This window comes from Hevea brasiliensis, chromosome 18, assembly GCF_030052815.1.
Source record: "Hevea brasiliensis isolate MT/VB/25A 57/8 chromosome 18, ASM3005281v1, whole genome shotgun sequence".
Taxonomy (NCBI): domain Eukaryota; kingdom Viridiplantae; phylum Streptophyta; class Magnoliopsida; order Malpighiales; family Euphorbiaceae; genus Hevea; species Hevea brasiliensis.
This window is the reverse complement of record NC_079510.1, coordinates 6,051,620-6,074,879: the sequence shown is the minus strand read 5'-3', so window position 1 is coordinate 6,074,879 and position 23,260 is coordinate 6,051,620.

The following is a 23,260-nucleotide window of genomic DNA, read 5'->3' as shown; positions in this document are numbered from 1 at the left end:
TGATTTATGAATTGTGATTTAAATTTGTATTTGGTTAATGTTGTGCACCATCGAGACATTGTCTCAATGATAGCTTTATTGTCAGCAGATAGAGAGAGACAGACAGGCGAGACTAGGCCGCATATAGATCCAATGAGGGATTTCTGGTATTATGAGTATACCAAGATTTTGCATTTTGTATCAGAATGTATGACATCGTATGTACATATTGTTTTTGGTTTTGAGCAGTTGTAAATTAAATTGTACCTTGAAGTTGTAAATTAATTATGAGTGTTTTGGATTGTAAAAGTTGTATTATATTTCCTTATCTCAGACTTTGAAAAGTTTCTATGGAATTGAGTTGATAAATTGTTGTGTTGAGAAATGTATTAGAGTTGATATTTGGGAAAATTATTGAAGTGCTTTTTACAGGTTTTCTGAAGAACTGTTTTGTCCAAAATACAGATGGCACTCTGCCAAAATTTTTACAGAAATTCCAAATAAACCAAATGAGTTAGTGGTTTCACTTCAGTTCACCAAAGTTTTTAATACCTGTAAATAGTGCTCACCACTGTAAAAGAAGTAAGAAAAGTTTTTAAAATCCCTTGTAGTGTATTTAATGGGTTATCAGTAGACGGAGTTGGTAATTCATTAGGTATACTACGGGATCATGTTATGCCTTACAGAGGGGTAGGGTGTGACAGCCATTGTTCATGTTTGCAACAACAAAAATTTGTTTAAAAATTATGAAGTTGCAGCTAAAGATGAACAAGTTTTGATGGGAAATCAAGACATAACCAAGGTTCTTGGAAAAGGAACTATTGAACTTCAATTCACTTTTGGAAAAAAGTTAATTTTAACATATGTTTTTCATGTTCTGGATGTGAGGAAGAATTTGATTTCTGTAAGTTTTTTGTGCAAGAACGGTTTGAAGGCTGCCATAGAAGCAGAAAAAGTTATTTTTGTTGTGTTGTACATGTCTCATAAATTATGACCCTAATGCGGCCCATAAACATATTATTCAAATTTGAATATTTATCATTTAGATAAATACAATCCCTAAATTAGAGTGATTGAGTTATAATAATTAATCACCCAATCACTAAATTAGAGTGATTAATTACCCAAAATTTCTCCCATTATACTAGCACTAATTAAGGATATGTTTCCTTGATGGTAGGAAACAATCATAGCTGATAAAGATAAGGATCCCTAGCCTAACCACTATATAAGTCTGTGTAGCTAAATCATCTAGTATGGGTATTTTTATGTTCTTCTGTTATAGGCTAGAAGATATCTTATCTAAAATAGTAATTTGAGAGAAATTCATTGTGTGAAACTTGATCAACAATGGCTGGAGTTAGAGGTATGTGAATTATTTTAATTATTAATTCCTTACAATTTTCTCCTTAAATGGTGTATTTGTTGGACAGAGATATTCATGTGATGGCATGTTCAACTCAAGTATTAATAAAATTGATTTTCTGTATATATGCTTGAGTGTTCTTTTAATTTATGGCATGCTTGTTTATCACATGCTAATTTTTAATCAATTAAATATATGTCTAAGTATGGATTGATTCTTAGTGTTAATAACAAATTTGGAAAATGTGAAATATGCATACAAGTAAAGATGACTAAAAAACCTTTTCCAAAGAATGAAAGAACAATAGAATTGCTTGAACTTCTACATTCTGATATTTGTGAATTAAATGGTCATTTAACTAAAGGACGTAATAGATACTTTATTACTTTGATAGATGATCATTCTAAATTTACTCATGTTTATTTAATGAGAACAAAAGATCAAGCTTTTGACATGTTTAAAAGTTATAAAGCCTTGGTAGAAAATCAATTGGAAAGGAAGATTAAAATCCTATAAAGTGATAGAGGTGGTGAATACTTTCCAAATGAATTTTTTGGTTTTTGTGAAGAAAATGATTTAATTCATCAAACAAGTGCTCCTTATACCCCACAACAGAATGGTTTAGCTGAAAGAAAAAAATAGAACATTGGTAGATATAATTAATGCTATGCTAATGCATGCAAAATTACCAATGAATCTATAGGGAGAAATATTATTAACAGCTTGCCATGTGTATAATAGAATACCTTCAAAGAAGTTTAAAATCTCTCCATATGAAATATGGAAAGGAAGAAAGCCTAACTTAAATTATTTAAGAGTATAGGATTGTATAGCCTATTATATAGTTTTAGATCCTAAAAGAAGCAAGTTAGGACCTAGAGCTCTTAAAAGTGTTTTTATGGGATATGCTGAAAATTCAAAAGCGTATAAATTTCTGGATTTAGATTCTAATGTAATTGTAGAATCTATAGATGTTGAATTTTAAAATCATTTTTTTTTGTGATAAAAACATCAATCCATAATCAAATACAAAAGGTTCTAATACTACATTCACTCAAGATACAAATTTGAATTCTAATTCTTCTTCAAATAATAAACGAAAGCAAATTGATTCTCCTATTGAACCTAGGAGAAGTCAAAGAGTTCAAAAAAAGAAGAACTTAGATTCTGATTTCATTTCCTCATAAGCAATAGTCTTCCTAATTGAAGGTAGCAGAGATAAGGTATTAAATAAAATATCTATTGTTTTAAATCTGGAAGAGGATTCTAAATCTTATAGTGAAGCAATTGCTTAATGATTCTGCTTTCTGGAAAGAAGTAATAAATGATGAAATGGATTCTCTATTATCAAATGGTACATGATATTAGTAGATTTACCTTCTGTAACTAAACTTATTAGATGTAAATGGGTGTTTAGGAAAGAATATAATACCGGTGGTTCTTTACAAATTTTCAAAGTTAGACTAGTTGTACAAGGTTTTAAACAAAAAGCAAGAGTTGATTATTTTGATACATATGCTCCTGTGGCAATAATTACTTCAATAAGAGTATTGTTTTCTTTAGCATCAATTTATAATTTATTTGTTCAAATGAATGTTAAAACAACATTATTAAATGGTGATCTTGATGAAGAAGTATCTGTGGAGTAACCTGAAGGGTTTGTACTTCCTGGAAATGAAAAGAAAGTTTGCAAATTAGTAAAATTATTATATGGTTTGAAGCAAACCCTGCAACAATAGAATGAAAAGTTTGATAATGTGATATTATCACATGGTTTTAAATATAATAGAGTAGATAAATGTATTTATTTTAAATTTACGAAAGATTATGAAGTACTAATGTGTCTTTATGTAGATGGGATGCTAATAATAGGAACTAACATGCAGTGTGTGAATGATACTAAGAAGTATTTAACTTCTCAATTTAAAATGAAAGACATGGGAGAAGTGGATGCTATCTTTGTAACAACTCGATTTTTTTCTTAAATTGTATTTTTTTTTTTAATTCAAAAGATTATTTTGAATTAAATATTTCAATTGGATGTTATTTTAATAAAATTACTATTATTTAGCAATTTAAATTTATGTCATGGATTTAATTATAAATATTTCCAAGAATTTATTTAAACATGTTATTATTATTATTATTATTATTATTATTATTATTATTATTATTATTATTGTATTTTCTTTATGGTTTAATTTTTCATATATAGTATTTTAGGACTTACTTGAAAAATATATAAAAGATCAAAGACTTATTTGAAATTTTTCCTGGGAATGAATCTAGACAACATGTATGTCCAGATTCATTCCCACAAAATATAAAAAAAAAAACATAGAATTTTTAAATCTACAAACAGACCCCCCCTCCCCTAAATCACTCTCTCTTCCTCTCGCCTCTCTCCCTCTCCATCTCTGTTCACTGTGCCTCTGGCCAAAGCAGTGGCGGGCAATGGTCAGCAAAGCTTCGGTGGACCTCCAGCAGCTCTCAGCTGCACCGGTGACCTCCATGGACGATGCACAGTGGTGGATGCCGCGATTTTCCAATGAGCACACAAGGAGGAAGGCGAACGATTTTTTGCCATTTTTCTGCAACTCCAATGGCGGATCGAACCCAAATCACTAGCGTTCGACTTCTCTTCCCCTGGGCCACCAAATCTAACCAACCCCACCCCTTATCGTCGCCAGAATCCAGTGAAATTAGGAGAGAGAAACTGAAATTTTAGGGTTGATTCTGACCAATCCGATTGTTAGATTGAAAATTCAAGACAGTTAATGGACTTAGGGCGACAAAATCTTTGAGATGGGATTGGCCCCGCTTCGATCAAACACCATTTGAAAAATGTAATCATCGAACGGTGAAGATTGCTTGGTGAGGTTTTCGGACCTTTTCAATTTCCAAAAATTCAAAATAATTTAATGATAATTATTAACAAATTTTGGGCTTAATTTAGGTATGATCGGATCGATAATAGCTCACCGGCGCTCGAGACCGAGTTTTTAGCCAGATATGGCTACCCAGTGGCCTGTCCCAGAACGTGGCCAATATTATATTCGATCCTAGCATTTTTAGATGCCTCAGACTTGTTTTAAGCATCGGAATATGTATAGGTAAACCTAAATCCTAAGTTTCCTTAATTACCTAGTATCAGATTTAGAATAAAAATTCATAAAATATTCATGGATAATTAGAAAATTATAATTCTTTTTGCAATAGTCTTATAATCTTATTAAGGACCACAAGATAAAATTTTAGAATTTTTAGAGCTCGTTTGAGTATTTTTGCAGAATATTAGTTTTAGAGGCTAAAACATAATTTTCTAATTTTGTAATTATTGCCTAGTTTGGAGGGCCCAGGAGGGGCTATATGATGTTGATGAAATATGAATTGAGATATGTGATTTTAGAAGTGTTATTTAAACAATTTTGCAGGATAGGTAGGTCCTAGGTATAGGGAGAACTCTGTCATATTTTTTATATAAATTAGGGTGTCTTTTGTTTTTTTAAAGTTTCGTTTTGAATGAGTACTAATAAAATTTATAATATAATTGTTTAGGTGATCAAGGTCAGCCATACTTCTTCACCCAGCCACCATAGTAGTCTCCGATGATCAGTAAGTAGATATTGATTTCACTTATAATTTCAATATTATTATGTATTCAAGGCATATTCATGTAGCACTTATAGATATATGTACATAGTTATTAGCTAGGCATGCCTTGTATTGCATTTGTATTTGATGACATTGCTTTGGTTATTGCTTTATGGTGATCTGGAGCCGTGTGTATGAGTTAGTGTGCATGTGGTGTGTATATGGATATGGGTAGGAAGGGTAGACGCGGCTAGAGCTTGACTTGCTGGGACCTGATCCTTATTATGGATAAGTCGGGATAGGCATGGCTCGAGTTAATCTCACTGGCCCTCGTATTTGGATATTAAGATAAAGTCTAGCTTTAAGTTGATCTCGATGACAAAGGTTGGAACTAAGAGAGCTGTATAGAGGATCAACTCCCATATATATGTGTGTGAGTATGGATTTGACACATAGGTGTGTGAGTGCTCCACATTGCCTTTGGTTTGATTATGACTTAACTTGTTTGAATTGTGTGAAGATGTTGCATTTCATTCTTAGGGACGCACTAGACTTAGATAGTTATAGAAGTTTTATGTAAAATCAATATCTTACTCTATGAGTTAAATGCTCACTCCTATTCACCCTATTTTTCCAAGCTACAGGAGGAGTTCTTTTTCAGAATAACCTGCTTCCTTCCTTGTAGGTTTATTAGCAGTTATTTATTTATATTATTGTTTTCAAAATTGTAATCTAGAACTCCGCATGTGTTAGCACTAGTAATAATCTTATTAAGTACTATGTACATTTAAGTTTTGGTGCTTTAATAAATGCAAAATTTTTATGATATTTAAAATGTTTGCAAATGGTGGTTTCAAGGTTGAGCTAGGCTCCCCTTACTTTAGTTTTAATGGTTATCGGGTTGGGTTGACTTGAATAAAAATGTAATATTCTATTTTATTTTATTCACATGTTGGGCCTCAGTTTTTTGCCTTAGTTATGGATTTGGGAACAGTAAGGCTTACTACGGGCCTTGGAGGCTTTATACTAGCCCAGGTCCTAGTGTCGACTCTGCCCGTGGGATTTGGTCGTGATAAAGTTAGTATCAGAGCCTAAGCTCTAGATTCATGGGAAAGTGTGTACCTAGAGTTGTCACATGTGGAGTATAGGATTCTATTTTATCTTCTTCTGTAATTCCTTATTTCTAGACTCTACATTATTCCTTGGATGGTGCAAGAGTGTTTTAGTTTGGTGTCTTAATTTTTATATAGTACATGGTCATGTGAAATAGAGTTAGCAGATGTATTGAGGTCTGCCATGGGAATATGTACTCCAAAGAATGCTGTGTTTTTATCAGTATGAGGCTAACGATGTGCCTATCTAATGCAAGGTACTAGTATTTAAAGGTGAGTTATGATAGTATAGCCACCCTAGATGGGAGTGAGGGTACCACTGCTAGCAGTCATCAGTGAATAGCCCAGTCAAAGTAAGTGCACAATATTAGTGAGTTCAAGAGAGATACAACCTGTTTGGCATTGAGTTTTAAAGGCTAAAACTACTTTTCTAAATAAAAGCACCATTTTAGATGCTATTGAAAAAAGCAGTTTGAAAAAATCTATTTTGTTATTTAGTGTTATTATGACTAAAACATATCAAATTTAATTTTTAATTATTTTTTAATACTCTCTAACTAGCATATTTAAAAAGGTGATTTTCTCAAAAACAGTTTCAAAAACACCAAACTGACTTATAAGAGGTTTGGGAAATCTAGTATGTGGGATGTATCATAGTAACTATGCAATATTCTCGATGTTTGTGCTGTAAGCTACAGATTATAGTACTGACATGGGATTATTGTGTAGAGCTGCATGCTTCCCCGTGGTGCACCATGATGAGGGTGTTTGTGGATAACCTCTGTTTTAATATAGTTATGTTAAAACAGGGTTTTATTTCTGTAGAGGAGTTAGGAAAACTCCTCGTTAGGGTTTAAAACCCTTGAGCTAGAATATCAAAGGTCGCAGTTGGGTGATAACTAGAGTCAGTAACTTAGTTATCCTAACTTAAGCATAAAGTTATAACATAAGTGGCATGAGACTAGAGGTTTTTAGTATGGTTGCAATGTAATGATGACACCTACTTAGTGGGATCATCTGGCCTCCGATATGAGATCGTTGGTAGTATTGACGTTACAGTGGATGTATTGCCTAAAATTTAATGAAGGTAACACCTCCTTTGTGTGACAGTAGAACGTAAGTATAGCTCTACTCCCTAAAGGAGACTAGAGGTTACGAATAATATTCGTAGTCTACGAAATGGTATCCTAGGAAAGTTTACAATATAAGAAGAAAGCATATAGATATTCTTATATTGTTGTGGTAATGTGGTAGATGTAATACCTCTCTTATAGTCAGTTATGCTGTAGAGAATGGTACTGTCTTCTCAGGAAAGACAAAAGAGTACCACTAATATAATGATATGTGGAATAATGTCCTAAATGGAATTGTAGTGTGATAAAAAATAGTTGACTCAGGTACCCCCTTAGGGAGAGTACAATTTTCATTACAAGGATCCTAAGGGATCAGATCATGATGGATACAGAGCTTTTGAGTAGCAAGGGAAAAAGGAAATCCTGTAGATTCCCTTCTTGAGGCAGTAGGGAGTAGTATGTGGTCTAAAAGACCAAAATAGAGATCACACAGTGAATGCATAACTATTATTCCTTGAATTCCTCATTAGCTTCTTATTTCTTGAAACAAAAGTATAATCTAAGTAAAGGAAAGGATAAGGATAGAAGTTAGCATAGGTAAATCATAGAATATGTATATATATAAGAGAAGTGCATAAGGGAAAGATAAAATAGTTGGATTAGGTGCAGCAAGACAGATAACCTGAATACCAATAAAAGTACCAGCTAGAGTGGTTAGAAGACCAATTTTGAGTAACATCAAGGTGTTAATAACTTGATAGAGATAGTGAAGGGATATAAGTTCCTGACATGATAGTCAGATCAAGAAAGAGAGTAGCACTAAATAATAAAATAATCAAGTTTTATTTTGGGTAGGACAAAAGAGATAAATTAAAGAGCAAACCGAATAGCCAAGAATAGGACAAGATTAGAAAGATCAAAGTGAGATATAAAGTACATAAAGTGCCATCCTGAGCAAGGTAAATAGGATGAATTGAAAAGCAATATCAGAAAGCTCAGAACGAGATTACATGAGTGAGGATAGTTGTCAATATATAGGATCTAGAAATGTAGGACTTAGAGTAGGTCATATTTTGGACAGTGTCAGGAGCCAAAACACGGAGTTCAAATTTGCAAAATATGGATCAAACTCTGTCTACTCCTATTCCCAAGATGGAGTAGGTAGTAATGGGATAAGATCCATTTAAACTTCTAACATTGTAAGGAAAGTTAGTTGAGGAATGCAACCAAAGCAAGCAAAAGTTATAGGATGTGTAATGGTGTCTTGAACTGTTCTATCAGGTAAATGAGTGAATTAATAAGTAGTAAGTTAAAAAAAAAAAAAAAAGTAAACCTAATGGTTCAAATAGGCATAACAAGCAAAAAAATGGTGGAAAATGGCACATAGGCTTAGGACCTGAGTAGAGATGGTGAGATAGCAGTTATGGGGTCTACAATCAATGGTTAGGTAAGCATTTTCAGTATGACCAATAGGGTCACTTTATAAGGAAACATGAATGAAAATAAGTGACAGAACAATAGTAGGAGATAGAGTAGGAAGAGATATATATGAGTGGTAGTCACAAGTCACAAAGAAACATAAAGATAAGAGTTATGGTAGTAAGTATGATTAGAATCAATTTTGGAAGAGTCTGTTAGTGAGAGGTATCTTCTAGAATACAGTAAAATATAGGGATGCAAAAGAGCGAGGGTAGATAAAAAAGGGTAAAAATAGAGTATAAGTAGAGATAGTAAATCTTAAGATGATATGTCAACCAATCGGTAGTACAATAGAAGGATGATCGCAGCTGATATCTTATAAAAAGAGATGATGAAATTTCAAAAAGAAGACTAAATAAGCAAGGGAAATTATATTAAGGTGATCCAGTATTTAAGAATTTGATAGGCACCAGTACATACACATTCTCCTTAAAAGGAAATAACGTTAAGTGTGTACTTAATGTTAAGTATGAAAAGACGATCAGAGCAATGACAGGAGTTAAATCAAGTTAGTTACCAAGGCTTGCAACCCTTCTGAACTATAAGCTAGGAGAAGTGCTATTTATGGATGAGTTTCAGTGGATGAAATTGTTGCTGATGGGTAAATTTGAGGCTAAAGTTTGGAGAGCCATGGGCAGTATATGTGGTTATAATAAGGAGAATGAACAAGAGAAGTATCTCATCTGGAATTATAGCATAGCACACATTTCCCAATGCCATGTTAGTTCAGTGAAACTTATAGTTTCAAAGGCTCCTATCTAACTATGATGAGCAATTTCCTACAAAGGATAGGAGGGAATGATAATGTTCTGATGGTCAAGTTGGAAAAAGAAATACAAAAAGGATTTTCTATGCTTAATTACAAGTGTTACATAATGTGAAGGATATATTGGTAGGAGCCAATCGTAAAGTTAAAATTCTAGAAGTAATGGAATTAGTAATCAAGATGGGACTAAGAAATAAAAAGAAGGTTAAAGTGGATGATGGCATGGACATCCTTGAAAGAAAAGGTATAAGGGTGAGAGAGGACAAAGGTCAAAGAATAAGTACAGTAGGTTGGAAAGACATCAACAATAGCAGAAACAGGAAAAGGAAGTAGATAAGATCCAAGGGACAAGAGAAAAGCTCAATAGAGTTGGTTACAATGATGAGAATTAGAAGGAAATACATATGCTTGGGACACACTAAGAGATGTTTAAAACAAGTTATGATAAAATGGTAAATTAACGGAATAATGGAGCCTTAATTTAAGTACTAATGTTTCAAGAAGTACGTCAGATAGTAAGAAGTTTCAAGCAGAAGTCAAAAAAACTCTCTTTTCAAAAAAAAGGAGTAGGATATAATAAGTTATATTAACTAGGTGGCTTGGGAATACATAAACTTTTGTTAGGTTAGAGAAGAGACCCAGTCCACTTTATAGTATTGATAAATGGAATATGGATGTTCAACACTTGGATGGAGCTCTACATGACTAGTTACATAAGATGGCCAGGAGTTGGTCTAAGGACCTTAGTAATGACACAAAGAGGATTGGAAATTCAAAGTATCATGGGAGTGAGAAGATGCATAGGTGTTGACCATTAAGGTCATCAGACAAGTAAAGATTTTGAACAAGAGGCCTATGATAGGTGCTATAGTAAAACATCTCATAGGATACAATAGGATAAAAAACATAAGTCATATCTTTTGGGAGCAGAGGTTGTTAAAATAGAGGAATGAGGACTGAAGTCACTAAGAGACACGTTGGGGCACAATGAAAGAGGGGTAAGCACCAAAGTTGATTAAAGTTATGAGATATTAAGTAAAGCACGGTGGAGGTATAGTGAGTACTTGAGATGTCGAGAAAATGGTCAATAAATAGTTAGAGGTAAGAGTTCTACTACAAAATGATAATGATAGCTAGGATACTACAGCAGAGTCAGAGAAGCAACAAATAACCACCTTCTTTTCCTGGGCGCTTATTATTTAAAATTCGAGGATGGATTTTTTTTAAGGGAGGAATAATGTATCAACCCGATTTTTTTCTTAAATTTTATTTTTTTAATTCAAAATATTATTTTGAATTACATATTTCAATTTCATATTATTTTAATAAAATTACTATTATTTAGAAATTTAAATTTATGACATGGATTTAATTATAAACATTTCCAAGAATTTATTTAAACATGTTGTTATTATTATTATTATTATTATTATTATTATTATTATTATTATTATTATTATTATTATTATTATTATTATTATTATTATTATTATGGTTTAGTTTTTCATATATAGTATTTTGGGACTTACTAGAAAAATATATAAAAGATTATCGTAAGGGTTTTTGCGGTCGCTTAGACGAGTTCTCACTGAAGTGGGAAAAGTGAGAAGTCACCACTTTAATTTTGAGGGAAATTAAAGAAAACCATTTGTAAAGGTAAATTAAGAAGAAACCACTTCAAAAACAGAGATTCAAGGTTCGGGGTCTGTATACGGGTGGGGAAGGTGTTAGACACCCCACCTCGTCCCTCAACGAGGGTAAGCAGATTTGACATTATGCTCTTTATAAATTAAAATTGGTAATTTGGGGCTTGGAGTGACGATGTTAATCCTTCATAAGGATAAAAGGAATATTTTATATTTCACTATTCAGGGCTGCCCAAGGACATGAGTACATGAGATGACCCTTAGTGAGTAGGTGTCGAGTAGCGGATCTTTGTTTGGGGGTTACTTTGTGTATTAAAGTTGTGATATTTTAATTTGGGTTTTAGTTAAGAGAATTTGGGTAAGGACACTCTCCCGATCTCTTAATGTATTAATTTAAGTGGGAGTTTTCAGATAAGAACTCTCTTTCGATCTCTATATATTTTATTAAAATTTTGGCTGAGAATCGGGTAAGAATTCTCCACCGATCTCTTAAAGTATTCTGTTTAAAGTTTAAGTGAAGGATTTTGGATAAGATCTCTCCTCCGATCTCCACATATTTTATTGAAATTTTGGATGAGAATTGGGTAAGAACTCTCCTCCGATCTCCACATATTTTATTGAAATTTTGGATGAGAATTGGGTAAGAACTCTCCCCCGATCTCTTAAAGTATTCTGTTTAAAGTTTTAAGTGAAGGATCTCGGTTAAGAACTCTCCTCCGATCTCTACATTTTTATTAAAATTTTGGACGAGAATCGGGTAAGAACTCTCCCCCGATCTCTTAAAGTATTCTATTTAAAGTTTTAAGTGAAGGATTTCGGATAAGAACTCTCCTCCGATCTCCATATTTTATTAAAATTTTGGACGAGAATAGGGTAAGAACTCTCCCCCGATCTCTTAAAGTATTCTGTAGAATTGCATATCGTAAGAACTTTGAACTAAGGATTCTAGCGACCGAGGGTGCAAGAAACCCGTGCAAAGCTTTTCCTAACCCACTGAGCCTTAAAACTAGAGAGTGGATGCAAGACCGAACTTCCCACCGATCTCCTATGTGATCGCCTTATCAGAACTCTTTGATTGGCGATATCCGATCTCTTTTAATCACTAGGAAGGATCGATTTTTCATCCTCAGAACTAAGGATCGAAATGGTTTTGAAGGGATCCCGCACAATTGGAGTTATTTGGTCCCCCAACTCCTTAAGAAGCTCACTTTAAATAAGGATGAAGATGCTATAGTGAAAGAGTTAAAATCTCAGGCATCCACCCATAAATTCTCATGCTTAGATGCGGTTATGGCCGAACTGAAGTGGTGGATGATGCGCCTGATCACTGGCGAAGACTACGAGCTTCAGCTCTCTGACCTCAGCCCTAGTACTATCCATATCTCTAGCCTCTTAATCTTAGCGAACTCACTGACTTCTTCTCTGTACAGGTATGGCAAGTGGCGACACTTCCAAGGAGAGCTGCAAGTGAAAGAGGGAGGTCTCTCGAAAAGTGAGGCGATGAAGGGGGCCACCGTTGCTGATGCTCAGACCCCCCAGCGGGAATTGGCAGAGGTACCGAATTCCCCTCCCTGGCCTCAGGAGCAGCCGATCCCAGAGGTAGAGGTCGTCGCTCCTGCTCCTCAGCAGATCGAACTTTCGCCTCCCCCGCCTCCTTTGATCTCTTCCAATGTGGAAGGGGAGTCCTCGGGACCTACGGTTAGGACGCTTTCCCGAGGTGCTCAACTCCTGATCCAATCGCTAGAAAGGAACCACTCTACCAGAGGGAATCCCGGCCTAGCCAAAGTTATGGGTGCCTCCATTTGCTTCCAAGAGGATCAGAACAAATTGGCAGAGGAGAGCATTGATGATATTCTAACTCAGACTATGAGTTTGGGCTTGAAGGCCATCGCAAATCAACATGTAATCAGAGAGAAGGCCCACGCTTTAAGGAGGGAGATCCTTAAGGCGGTACAGGACGCCTCAGCCGCACAGGCTCAACTCCTCTGCCAATGACTACATCGCCAGATTGGAAGATCATATGAAGCGCTGCGAAGAGAAAATAGCCGAAGTGGAGCAGGAACTTAAAGTCATCCAAGCTGGTTGATTTGCTGATCTCGCTCATTTTGATGAGGAACTTCGGGGAAAGGATGAGGAGCTCCGAGCCAAGGATGAGGAGCTCCATGCTAAGGAAGAGGAAAGCACCATAAAAGAAGCCGGGGCTTATGTGAACGCCCATAATAACCTTCTGGCCAAGCTGAGGAAGCGGTATCCTGAAGAAGACTTCTCTTGGATGAATGAGCTCGCCCTAGAGGACGAAGAGGAGAGCGACGAGGAGCCAGATAGAGAGAGGGGGAGAGAATCAGAGAGTGGATGATGTACCTGGAAAGCAGGCTAGGGGTGACCCACCTGCTGAGTGACTTGTATATTTTTTTTCTTTGAAATGAATGGAAATCCTTTTTATTCAATTTCTTGATGAGATCGGCAAGGGTCCAAATTATATGAGTACTTAATTGTTTGAACGTATTGAAACATTAAACTTGAAAGCAACCATTAACCCAAGTATAAGAGATCGAAAAAACATTACACGTAAGCATGAGATTGGACTAAGCCATGACCAAACACCGGGTAAACTTTAGAACATTAGAATTGAAAAGACTTGACATTGATTTGAATTCTTAAGATCGGGATCGTCATTAGACCAGATAGAAACCTTAACTTCATTTTAAAGAATATCTGGGGCATTCAAGTGAGAAACCCGATCATATTATTAGCCAAATGAAGTTCCACAATATTTGTAAAGAGAGATCGGAGACAAGACTGGATGGTCCAAAGACCCAACATTGATTCGAACCCATCTGATAAGAGATCGGAAAATAATTAACTAAGTATGGGATTGGTTTATTCGATGGTCGAGCAATCGGTGAGTTCGGAAAAGTCATTTGTGATAGAAGGACATCGGCTGAGAGCGGATGATAAAGTTGATTTTAAAGTCCCTTGACTTTGGAGGTCGGCCAAAATATGGTGTCGACAAAGATCAAGGACTTATTTGAAATTTTTCCCAAGAATGAATCTAGACAATATGTATGTCCACATTCATTCCCACCAAATATGAAAAAAAAAACCACATAATTTTTAAATTTGCAAACAGACCCCCCTAAATCTCTCTCTCTTCCTCCCGCCTCTCTCCCTCTCCATCTCCGTTCACTGCGCCTCTAGCCAAACTAGCGGCCAGCGATGGCCGACAAAGTTCCGGCAAACCTTCAGCGGCTCTTAGCTGCATTGGCGACCTCCACGGATGACGCACAGCGATGGATGGCACAATTTTTCAGTGAGAGCGCAAGGAGGAAGGCGAATGATTTTTTGCCATTTTTCGGCAACCCCAATGGCGGATCGGACCCAAATCACTGGTGTTAAACTCCTTTTCCCCTGGCCACCAGATCCGACCAACCCCACCCCTTATCATTACCAGAATCTAGTGAAATTAGGAGACAGAAACCAAAACCAAAATTTTTAGGGCCAATTTTGACCAATTTTATCGTCGGATTGGAAATTCGAGACCACCGATGGACTCAGGATGACAAAATCTTTGAGATGGGATCAACCCCGCTCCGATTGGACACTGTTTAAAAAAGCAAATCATCAGACGGTACAGATCACTTGGTGAGATATTTGGACTTTTTCAATTTCCAAAAATTCAAAATAACTTAATGATAATTATTAACAAATTTGGGCTTAATTTAGGTATGATCGGATCGATGATAGCTCACCGATGCCCAGAATCGAGTTTTCGACCAGATTCGACTGCCTGGCGGCCTGTCCCAGAACTTGGCCAATATTATAGTCGATTCTAGCATTTTTAGATGCTCCGGATGCATTCCAAGCATTGGAATCGGCATAGGTAAACTCAAACCCTAAATTTCCTTAATTACCTAGTATCATATTTAGAATAAAAATTCATAAAATATTCATGGATGATTAGAAAATTATAATTCTTTTTGTAATAGTCTTACAATCTTGTTAAGGACTTCGTGACAAAATTTTAGAATTTTTAGAGCTCATTTGAGTATTTTTGCAGAATGTTAGTTTTAGGGGCCAAAATGTAATTTTCTAATTTTGTAATTATTGCCTGGTTTGGAGGGCCCAGGAGGGGCCATATGATATTGATGAAATATGGATTGAGATGTACAATTTTAGAAGTGTTGTTTGAACCATTTTGCAGGATAGGTAGGTCCTAGGTACAGGAGAAATGTCGAATTTTTGACATAAATTATGGCTTTTTTTGTCTCTTTAAAGTTTTATTTTGAATTAGTACAAATAAAATTTATAATATAATTATTTAGGTGATCAGGGTCAACTATTTTTCTTCACCCAGCCACTACAGTAGTCTCTGGTGATCAGTAAGTAGATATTGATTTTATTTATAATTTTAATATTATTATGTATTTAAGGCATATTCATGCATCACTTATAGATATATGTACATAGTTATTGGTTAGGCATGCCTTGTATTGCATTTGTGTTTAATGACATTGCTATGTTTGTTGCTTTATGGCGATCTGGAGTGGCGTGTGTGAGTTGGTGTGCATGTGGTGTGTAGATGGATGTGGGTAGGATGGATAGACGTGGCTGAAGCTTGACTTGCTGGGACCCCATCCTTGTTATGGATAAGTCAAGGTAAGTATGGCTCGAGTTGATCTTGCTGGCCCCCGCATTTGGATATTAAGAGAAAGTCTAACTTCGAGTTGATCTCGTTGGCAAAGGTTAAAACTAAGAGAGCTGTATAGGGGATCAACTCCTATATATATATGTGTGTGAGTATGGATTTAACACATGGGTGTGTGAGTGCTCCAGATTGCCTTTGGTGTGATTATGACTTGACTTATTTGAATTATGTGAAGATGTTGCATTTCATTCTTAGGGACGCACTAGACTTAGATAGTTATAAAAGTTGTATATAAAATCAATATCTTACTATATGAGTCGAATGCTCATTCCTGTTCATCTTATTTTTTTAGGTTACATGAGGAATTCTTTTTCAAAATAATACGCTTCCTTTCTCGCAGGTTTATTAGCAGTTATTTATTTGTATTATTATTTCCAAAATTATAATCTAGAACTCTGCATGTGTTAGACTAGTAATAATCTTGTCAAGTACTATATAAAATTAAGTTTTGGTGTTTTAATAAATGTAAAATTTTTATGATATTTAAAATGTTTGCGAATGGTGGTATTAAGATTGAGTTAGACTCCCCTTACTTTAGTTTTGATAGTTATCCGATTGGGTTAACCCGAATAAAAATATAATATTCTATTTTAATTTATTCACATGTTGAGCCTCAGTTTTTAGCCCTGGTTATGGTTTGGGGAATAGTAAAGCTTATTACGAGCCCCGGGAGCTTTATACTGGCTCAGGTCCTAGTGCCGATCCATCTCGTGGGATCGGGCCATGACAATCTTAGGTATCAAAATTAAACACACATAGTGGGGGGTTTTGCTTTGAGTCAATCTCATTATATTGATAAGATTATTTCCAAATATAATCATTTGGGTATTAAAGAAGCCAATACTCCTTTTGATGTTTCCAATAAATTAGTTGAAAATTCGAGAAGATCAGTAAGTCAATTAGACAATGCTAGTGCATTTGATAGTTTGATGTATGCTATGCATTATACTAGGTTGGATATTGCTTTTGCTGTTTGTAAACTTTCAAGATATACTCATAATCCTAGCACTAATCATTAGAGAGCTGTTAGAAGAGTTCTCAGTTATCTTAAAAGGAAAAAGTTTTTTGGCTTGTTTTAAAATAAGTTTCCTTTAGTGCTTAAGGGTTATAGTGATGCTAGTTGGATAACTAATATTAATGATAATAAGTCTACATCTGGTTGGATATTCACTTTAGATAGAGGAGCTCTCTTATAGGCTTCTAAAAAATAAACATGCATCACTCATTCCACAATGGAATATGAGTTTATTACTTTAGCAACAATAGGCAAAGAGGCAGAATGGCTAAGAAATTTATTGCTAGATATAAAGTTGTGGCCACAACCGATGACGGTAATCTCTTTGCACTGTGATAATGAAACTACTATGTCTAGAGCATTTAGCAAGATTTATAATGACAAGTCTAAACATATTGTTTTAAGACATGAATATGCTAGACAATTAATTTCTAATGGTATCATCATAGTTGTCTATATCAAATCAAAGAACAATTTTATTGACCCATTAACTAAAGGGCTCCTAAGGGAAACCTTACCTTTCTTATTGCTCAACAATTTTAAAGGTTTAAAAGGAAATAACACATTATAGTTTGTGACGGTTTGTGAGCACTAGAAATTAGGCAGTGCTTAAAAAGAAGAGATTGAGTATTTATTACTCTTAATGAAGATACTAGGTTTGGTCTAGAACCAAGAAGTCTATAATTGTGGCTTAGTTTAAACTTCACCTGTATAAACACAAGAAGAAATGATGCTTCTATCAAAGTTTGAATAATAAAATTTTGTAAGTATTTATGAATTCAGGAGGTAGCACAATGCTATAAAATGGTGCTAATGCTCACGGTGAATGTGTTAAAGAAGTTGATAAGATTTATGTGTATGGTATTTCCAATATTATCAATATGGGAATTATGGTTTAATATTTAAATATAACCAATAATTTCGATGAGATTTTGAAATATTTATACTAATAGTAGGTTTAAGTAGAAAGATACCTTCCGTATGCATAAATCTTAATTCATCTCGATTGTGTTCATCACTAACTAGATGGGGGATTACTAGAAATAGTTAGTGATAAAAAAAGTTGTTCCATATCAAAAGAATTATGGCTATTCTTTAAAAGGCATCAAAATGAATTATTTATTACCAATAATTATATTTGTTCTAAGAGGTATAAGTAAACAGATATAATTATTCTAAGAGATACAAAGTGAACTGTTGTATATTTTCTAAAAAGTGTAAGTAAACATATGTAATTGTTCTAATAGATACAAACTGAGGTGCAAATATTTTATAAATATCAGTTTTAAACAGAAATCTATTAACTCTTTCTCTTCCATCTCTTCTCTTTACTTTTACTTACAATCAATATTGTTATTCTTTAATTCGTTCTTAGGATATTTCTAGAATTTTATTTTGGCTTTGTTATCTTAGAGAGATCTGCCCAAACTACTCAGAAGTGACATAGTAAGGGGCATAATTCTCTTAAGAAGAGTGACTAAACAATTAAAGCTTATTATTATTGTTATTTTTCTAACAGTGGTTCTACTTACAATCAACATTATTATTCTTTATTTTGTTCGTGGGATATTTCTACAATTTTATTTTGGCTTTTGTTATCCTAAAGAGATCTGCTCAAACTATCTAGCAGTGATATAGTGGGGGGCATAATTCTCTTAAGAAGAGTGACTAAACAATTGAAGCCTATTATTATTGTTATTTTTCTAACAGTTGTGATATGGCATAAGATGCCAAATGGCACAATGAAATAGTGACAACTCATCAATTTGATTGGATAAAATGAAGACACATGTAAAGGTCTTCTCATTAGTGGAAGAAAACTAATCTCCACTAATCACTTTTAGGAATTAGAAATGTCTAAACTTTAGAGATTTTCACCAACTTTGGGGATATGGAAATCCCTAAAGTCCCACTCTAGGAATATGGGAATTCTTAAAATATAAAAGCAAAACCATTTGATAGATGAAAAAGAGAGAATTCATTTTCTTTTTATTCTTTTTCTTTTTCTCTTAATATAAGTCAAGTTCATTCTTCATCCTTCATTTCTTCCATTTGATTCAAGAGACATGAGAAGTGTTTAGTTTTTGAATCAAAGTTAGAGATATTGTTTCTCTAATTGTCTAAAAGGAAAAACCTAAGAAAACCCAAACCCTTCTTTCATGCTTGGTTGGCCGAACTAAAAAGAGTGCATCTAGGGAGGAATCATTTCAGGGTTGAGTCAAGATCACAAGGCTCGTGTGCACGGACTAGAGGGTCAATATTTGGTAGTTTAGCTTCTCGAAGGATGAAATTTGATATTGTACCCCATTGAGTAAAAAATCCCTAAACCTATGTTTAGGTACTTAGGATTGTTCTTAACTATAAGTTTTTTTAATGACAAAATAGGCTAAAATGCCAATTTGTGTTACAAGAGTTATAATAATGTGTTGGACATGTTAATTTTTAACATAGAAATGAAATTTAGTTGCATGTGATACTTGAAAATTAGGTTAATTAAAATTAAAAATTGTCTAATTGCTTAACTGTACCGCTTCTACTCCATCGAGATTGAGAGAGATTAAGCGTGGGTAAATTGCATCAACAATCCCTTAACTTAAGAGATTGAATTATTTTTATTTTTGAACTTTAATTTGTTACAATAAAATCTCTCTTTAATTATGTTTCAAAAAAAATCCTTTTAACCTCAACAAAAGATTAACAGGTAAAAAATAAAATAAAATTACCATCTTACCACTCTCTAAAAAAATTACTATTTTGCTTAATTTCTCTCTTATTTTTACAATTAAATTAATTAATAATTAATTATCAATAAAATAATTTAATTTTAATAAAATTTATATTTATTAATTTTTTAATAAATTTATTTATTAATGTATATTTTTATTATTAATTTAAATTTTATTAAACTTTAATTGAGTTTATCAATAAAAAAATTCTATTTGCCTCTTTAATTTTAGACTATAATAGTCTAAATTTTATTTCAATTAAATAATTCAATTCAAGTGTCAATTAATTTATTTGTCCTCTTTTATTTTGAAAAACAATTCTCTAAAATAATTTGAAATAAACAATTAATTTTAAGTCTCATTTCATTGAGTTTATTAATAAATTAAACAATTGAACGTGATCTGAATCCCAATATGGAAAGGGCACAAACAGAATAACATGATGCAAAATAAGATTCTAAATGTGCCAAGTTAAGGATAAAACAAGTGAAACAAGAAATTGATTATGAGGTTAGTGTTGCAGCAAAATCACAACTTGAAATTGCTAAAGTGAGACATACATGTGCAGTTTCATGATTCAAATACGTTAATAATGAATTGGAAACACTAAAAAAGTCGTCCAAATATATTTTCTTTATTTTAAAACAATTTTTATTTTATATAAAATAATATTTCATTATTAAAATTAAAAAGATTTCCGATAATTTGATAAAAATTTAAAAATTAAATAAATGTGGACGAAAATAATCACATGAATTTCCAAATAATTGAGCACATAGGGCTCAAGGGGAAGAAAAAAGTTAGAATTTCATCTAATCCACCTTTAAAGATGAACTCAATTATTACCACGCAAAATTTCGGCTGGTATGTGGCCCCACTGCAAAGCCTTGGTATTTTAACTAATAAAGCAGCATACATCTTAAGCTTTACATAATCTAATAAGGAGGCTTGGCCCACCTTAGATAATGAATACCTTCTAGATGCTCACTCACAAGAGTATCTCTAGAGTAGTTTTTGCAAAATTTAAAACTTCCAAAAATTTTACTTTCTTTGAAATTTTTTTTTTCTAAATAATTTTATTACTTTAAAAATTTTTACTTTACTTTCAAACACTACTATGTTAACATAGTGTTAATAAATTAAGGAGATAACACTAATAAGTGATTGGATTAGTTGTGTAAAATTAATCTCCAGATGAATTTTACTTATAAAATCAGAAGTTAGAATTTTAAGATTATCTTTCAACTCAGCTCAACTCAACTAAGCCTTTATCCCAAAAATTTGAGGTCGACTATATGGATTTACTTTCTACACTCTGAACGATTTTGGGTTAAATCCTAAAAAATGTGTAATGCTTCTAGGTCATATTGTACTACTCTCCTTCAAGTCAATTTAGGTCTACCCCTTTTTTTCTTTCTATCCTGTAACCTAATGTGCTCTACTTGTCTAACTGGAGCCTCCGTATGTCTACGCTTCACATGACCAAACCATCTCAATCTCCCTTCTCTCAACTTATCTTCAATTAGCACCACTCCTATCTTTCCTCTAATACTCTCATTATGGACTTTATCTAGTCTAGTATGGCCACTCATCCACCTTAACATTCTCATATCTGCAACTCTTATCTTAGATGCATACGAGTAAAATTTTTCTTTCAAGTTTGTCTACATTAATCTACTTTTTTAATAAAAAAAAAATACATAATCAGTAAATCATATAAAAGATACCATTTAATAATTAAAATAACATTGCTCAAAATATTCTATTACCTTCATTCCTATTACTGGCTCTACTTATTACCCTCAATCTGAATTCAACAATGAAATGATGTTTAGTATGAAGTTAATGAAAAATAATTATTATTTTTGTAACTTTTAACTTCTCGTTAATATTATTTGAATATTTTAAAGAAATTACGTTAACTTTTTATCTTATTAATATTTATGCTTTATTGATGGGTTAAATGTTAATCTTTAAAGTCTAGGTTAATAATTATCATCTTTTAAAAGTTAAAACTTATAAGGGTAACATTTATCTCTTAATTTTTTTTAAACTTTTATTAAACAAACTTTGAGTAGTATGTTACTTTTTGACATAATTAATGAAATTTAAATTCAAGATTATACAATCATTAAAATAACTCTAACCATTAATTATATTAATAGTATGCTCTAAGTAAATAAACACCACTAACCATTAATTATATTTTTGGTCTTCTTAAAAAGGTGTAACACCCCTAAGTTCGGTAGTGCGTTCTACTGCTCCGGTGGCCAGTGCTGTCCGGACGGCTAGGAAGCCTTGAACTACACTTCAATATGAATGAGGAGACATAAAATAATGAAATACAAGAAGAGAAAATACAAGAAAAACAAAGGAAAAATAATAGCAAAGAAATGTGACTAAGTTAAGCGAGCCGAGAACCCTAGCGATGGGTGACCGCACCGGGAAGTCACGGCGTGGACCGTTGACTAGCCCTGGACTGCGGGGAACCCTGGAAAATATTTTTAGGACTTAAATAGACCCTTGTTGAAGAATAAATATCATTAGAAATATCAAAGAAAAATTAAATAAATAGTACAAAGAAAAGTGAGAAATCGAAAAGCATAAAACCCTGAATACCGAAAAATCGGGAACATAACCCAAACAGGGGCATTATGGTCATTTGACATCCCAAATTGTCTTTTGACCTAAATGTCCATTAAAAATAAATAATATTACACTTAGAAAATGAAATGAAAAATTAATTTGGTGGTACCTAAAATAAATAGCTAAAATCAAGGGTTTAATGTGGGATTAAGTGAAAGTTTAGCATAAAATATGATTTAATTTTTTAGTGGACCACTAAGGGAATTAATTAAACACATAGTGGGACATGTGTACACTTAATATGCAGCTGAAACTCCATCTTCTCCACATGAATTCAACATTGCCATGAATGAAGGTGAGAGGAAACTCCATAGCCATTTTTCATGCAAGCTTTCTTAACTCTCCATTTTCAACTCCAACCTCTTAGGTTTCTTCATTAAACTTTGTCTACACATCACAAGGAAGATATTGATACCAATTTTGAGAAGTTTGGTGAAGGTTTAGCAAGTTACAATCAAAGGTAAGTTTACATTTTTTGAGAATTCCTTTGTTAAGTTTTGTGTGCATGTTATGGGTGTTGGTTTGGTGAAGGAAAATTTTGAGTTTGAAGAGTTATTGTTGTTTTCATTTTGGACAGCCATGAGTCACGTTTTTGATGAGATATTTTTTCATATAATTGATGAGAAATAATGTTGATCATGGTGATTTAGTAACCTAGTGAATTATTTCATGTTTATATGGTGATTTATGCACTTGGATGGGAATTGGTAACTTGGACGGCACTTTGATGTTGAAGAAGATTTGCGGCAGCTTGGGAACACTTGAGTAATTGTATGTATTGAAGGAAGTGTGGGCAGAACATTGACCTAGAAGGATTGATGATATGTATGTAGATTGATATTGAAAAGTGTATGTAAGATTTGTAATGGTTAGGTGTGTATGTAATGCTACTTAGAAATTGTAAATGTGAATTATACTTGGTGTGTTGAGGGTAATGATAATCTGCCCATAATAATGTTAATGTAAAGTAGAAAATGCTTTTGGTAATGTACCAAAACAGATTGGTAGGGTATGGAAGTAAACTTTGCAAGGTAAATATGTGTTTGAAGTGGGGTGTGAAAGGCATAGTGAGGGCAGTGTACATTTTAGCCTATAACCTTAAATATGTAACCTCAATTGGTATGAGACCAATTGGAGGTGAAACTAGGCACAA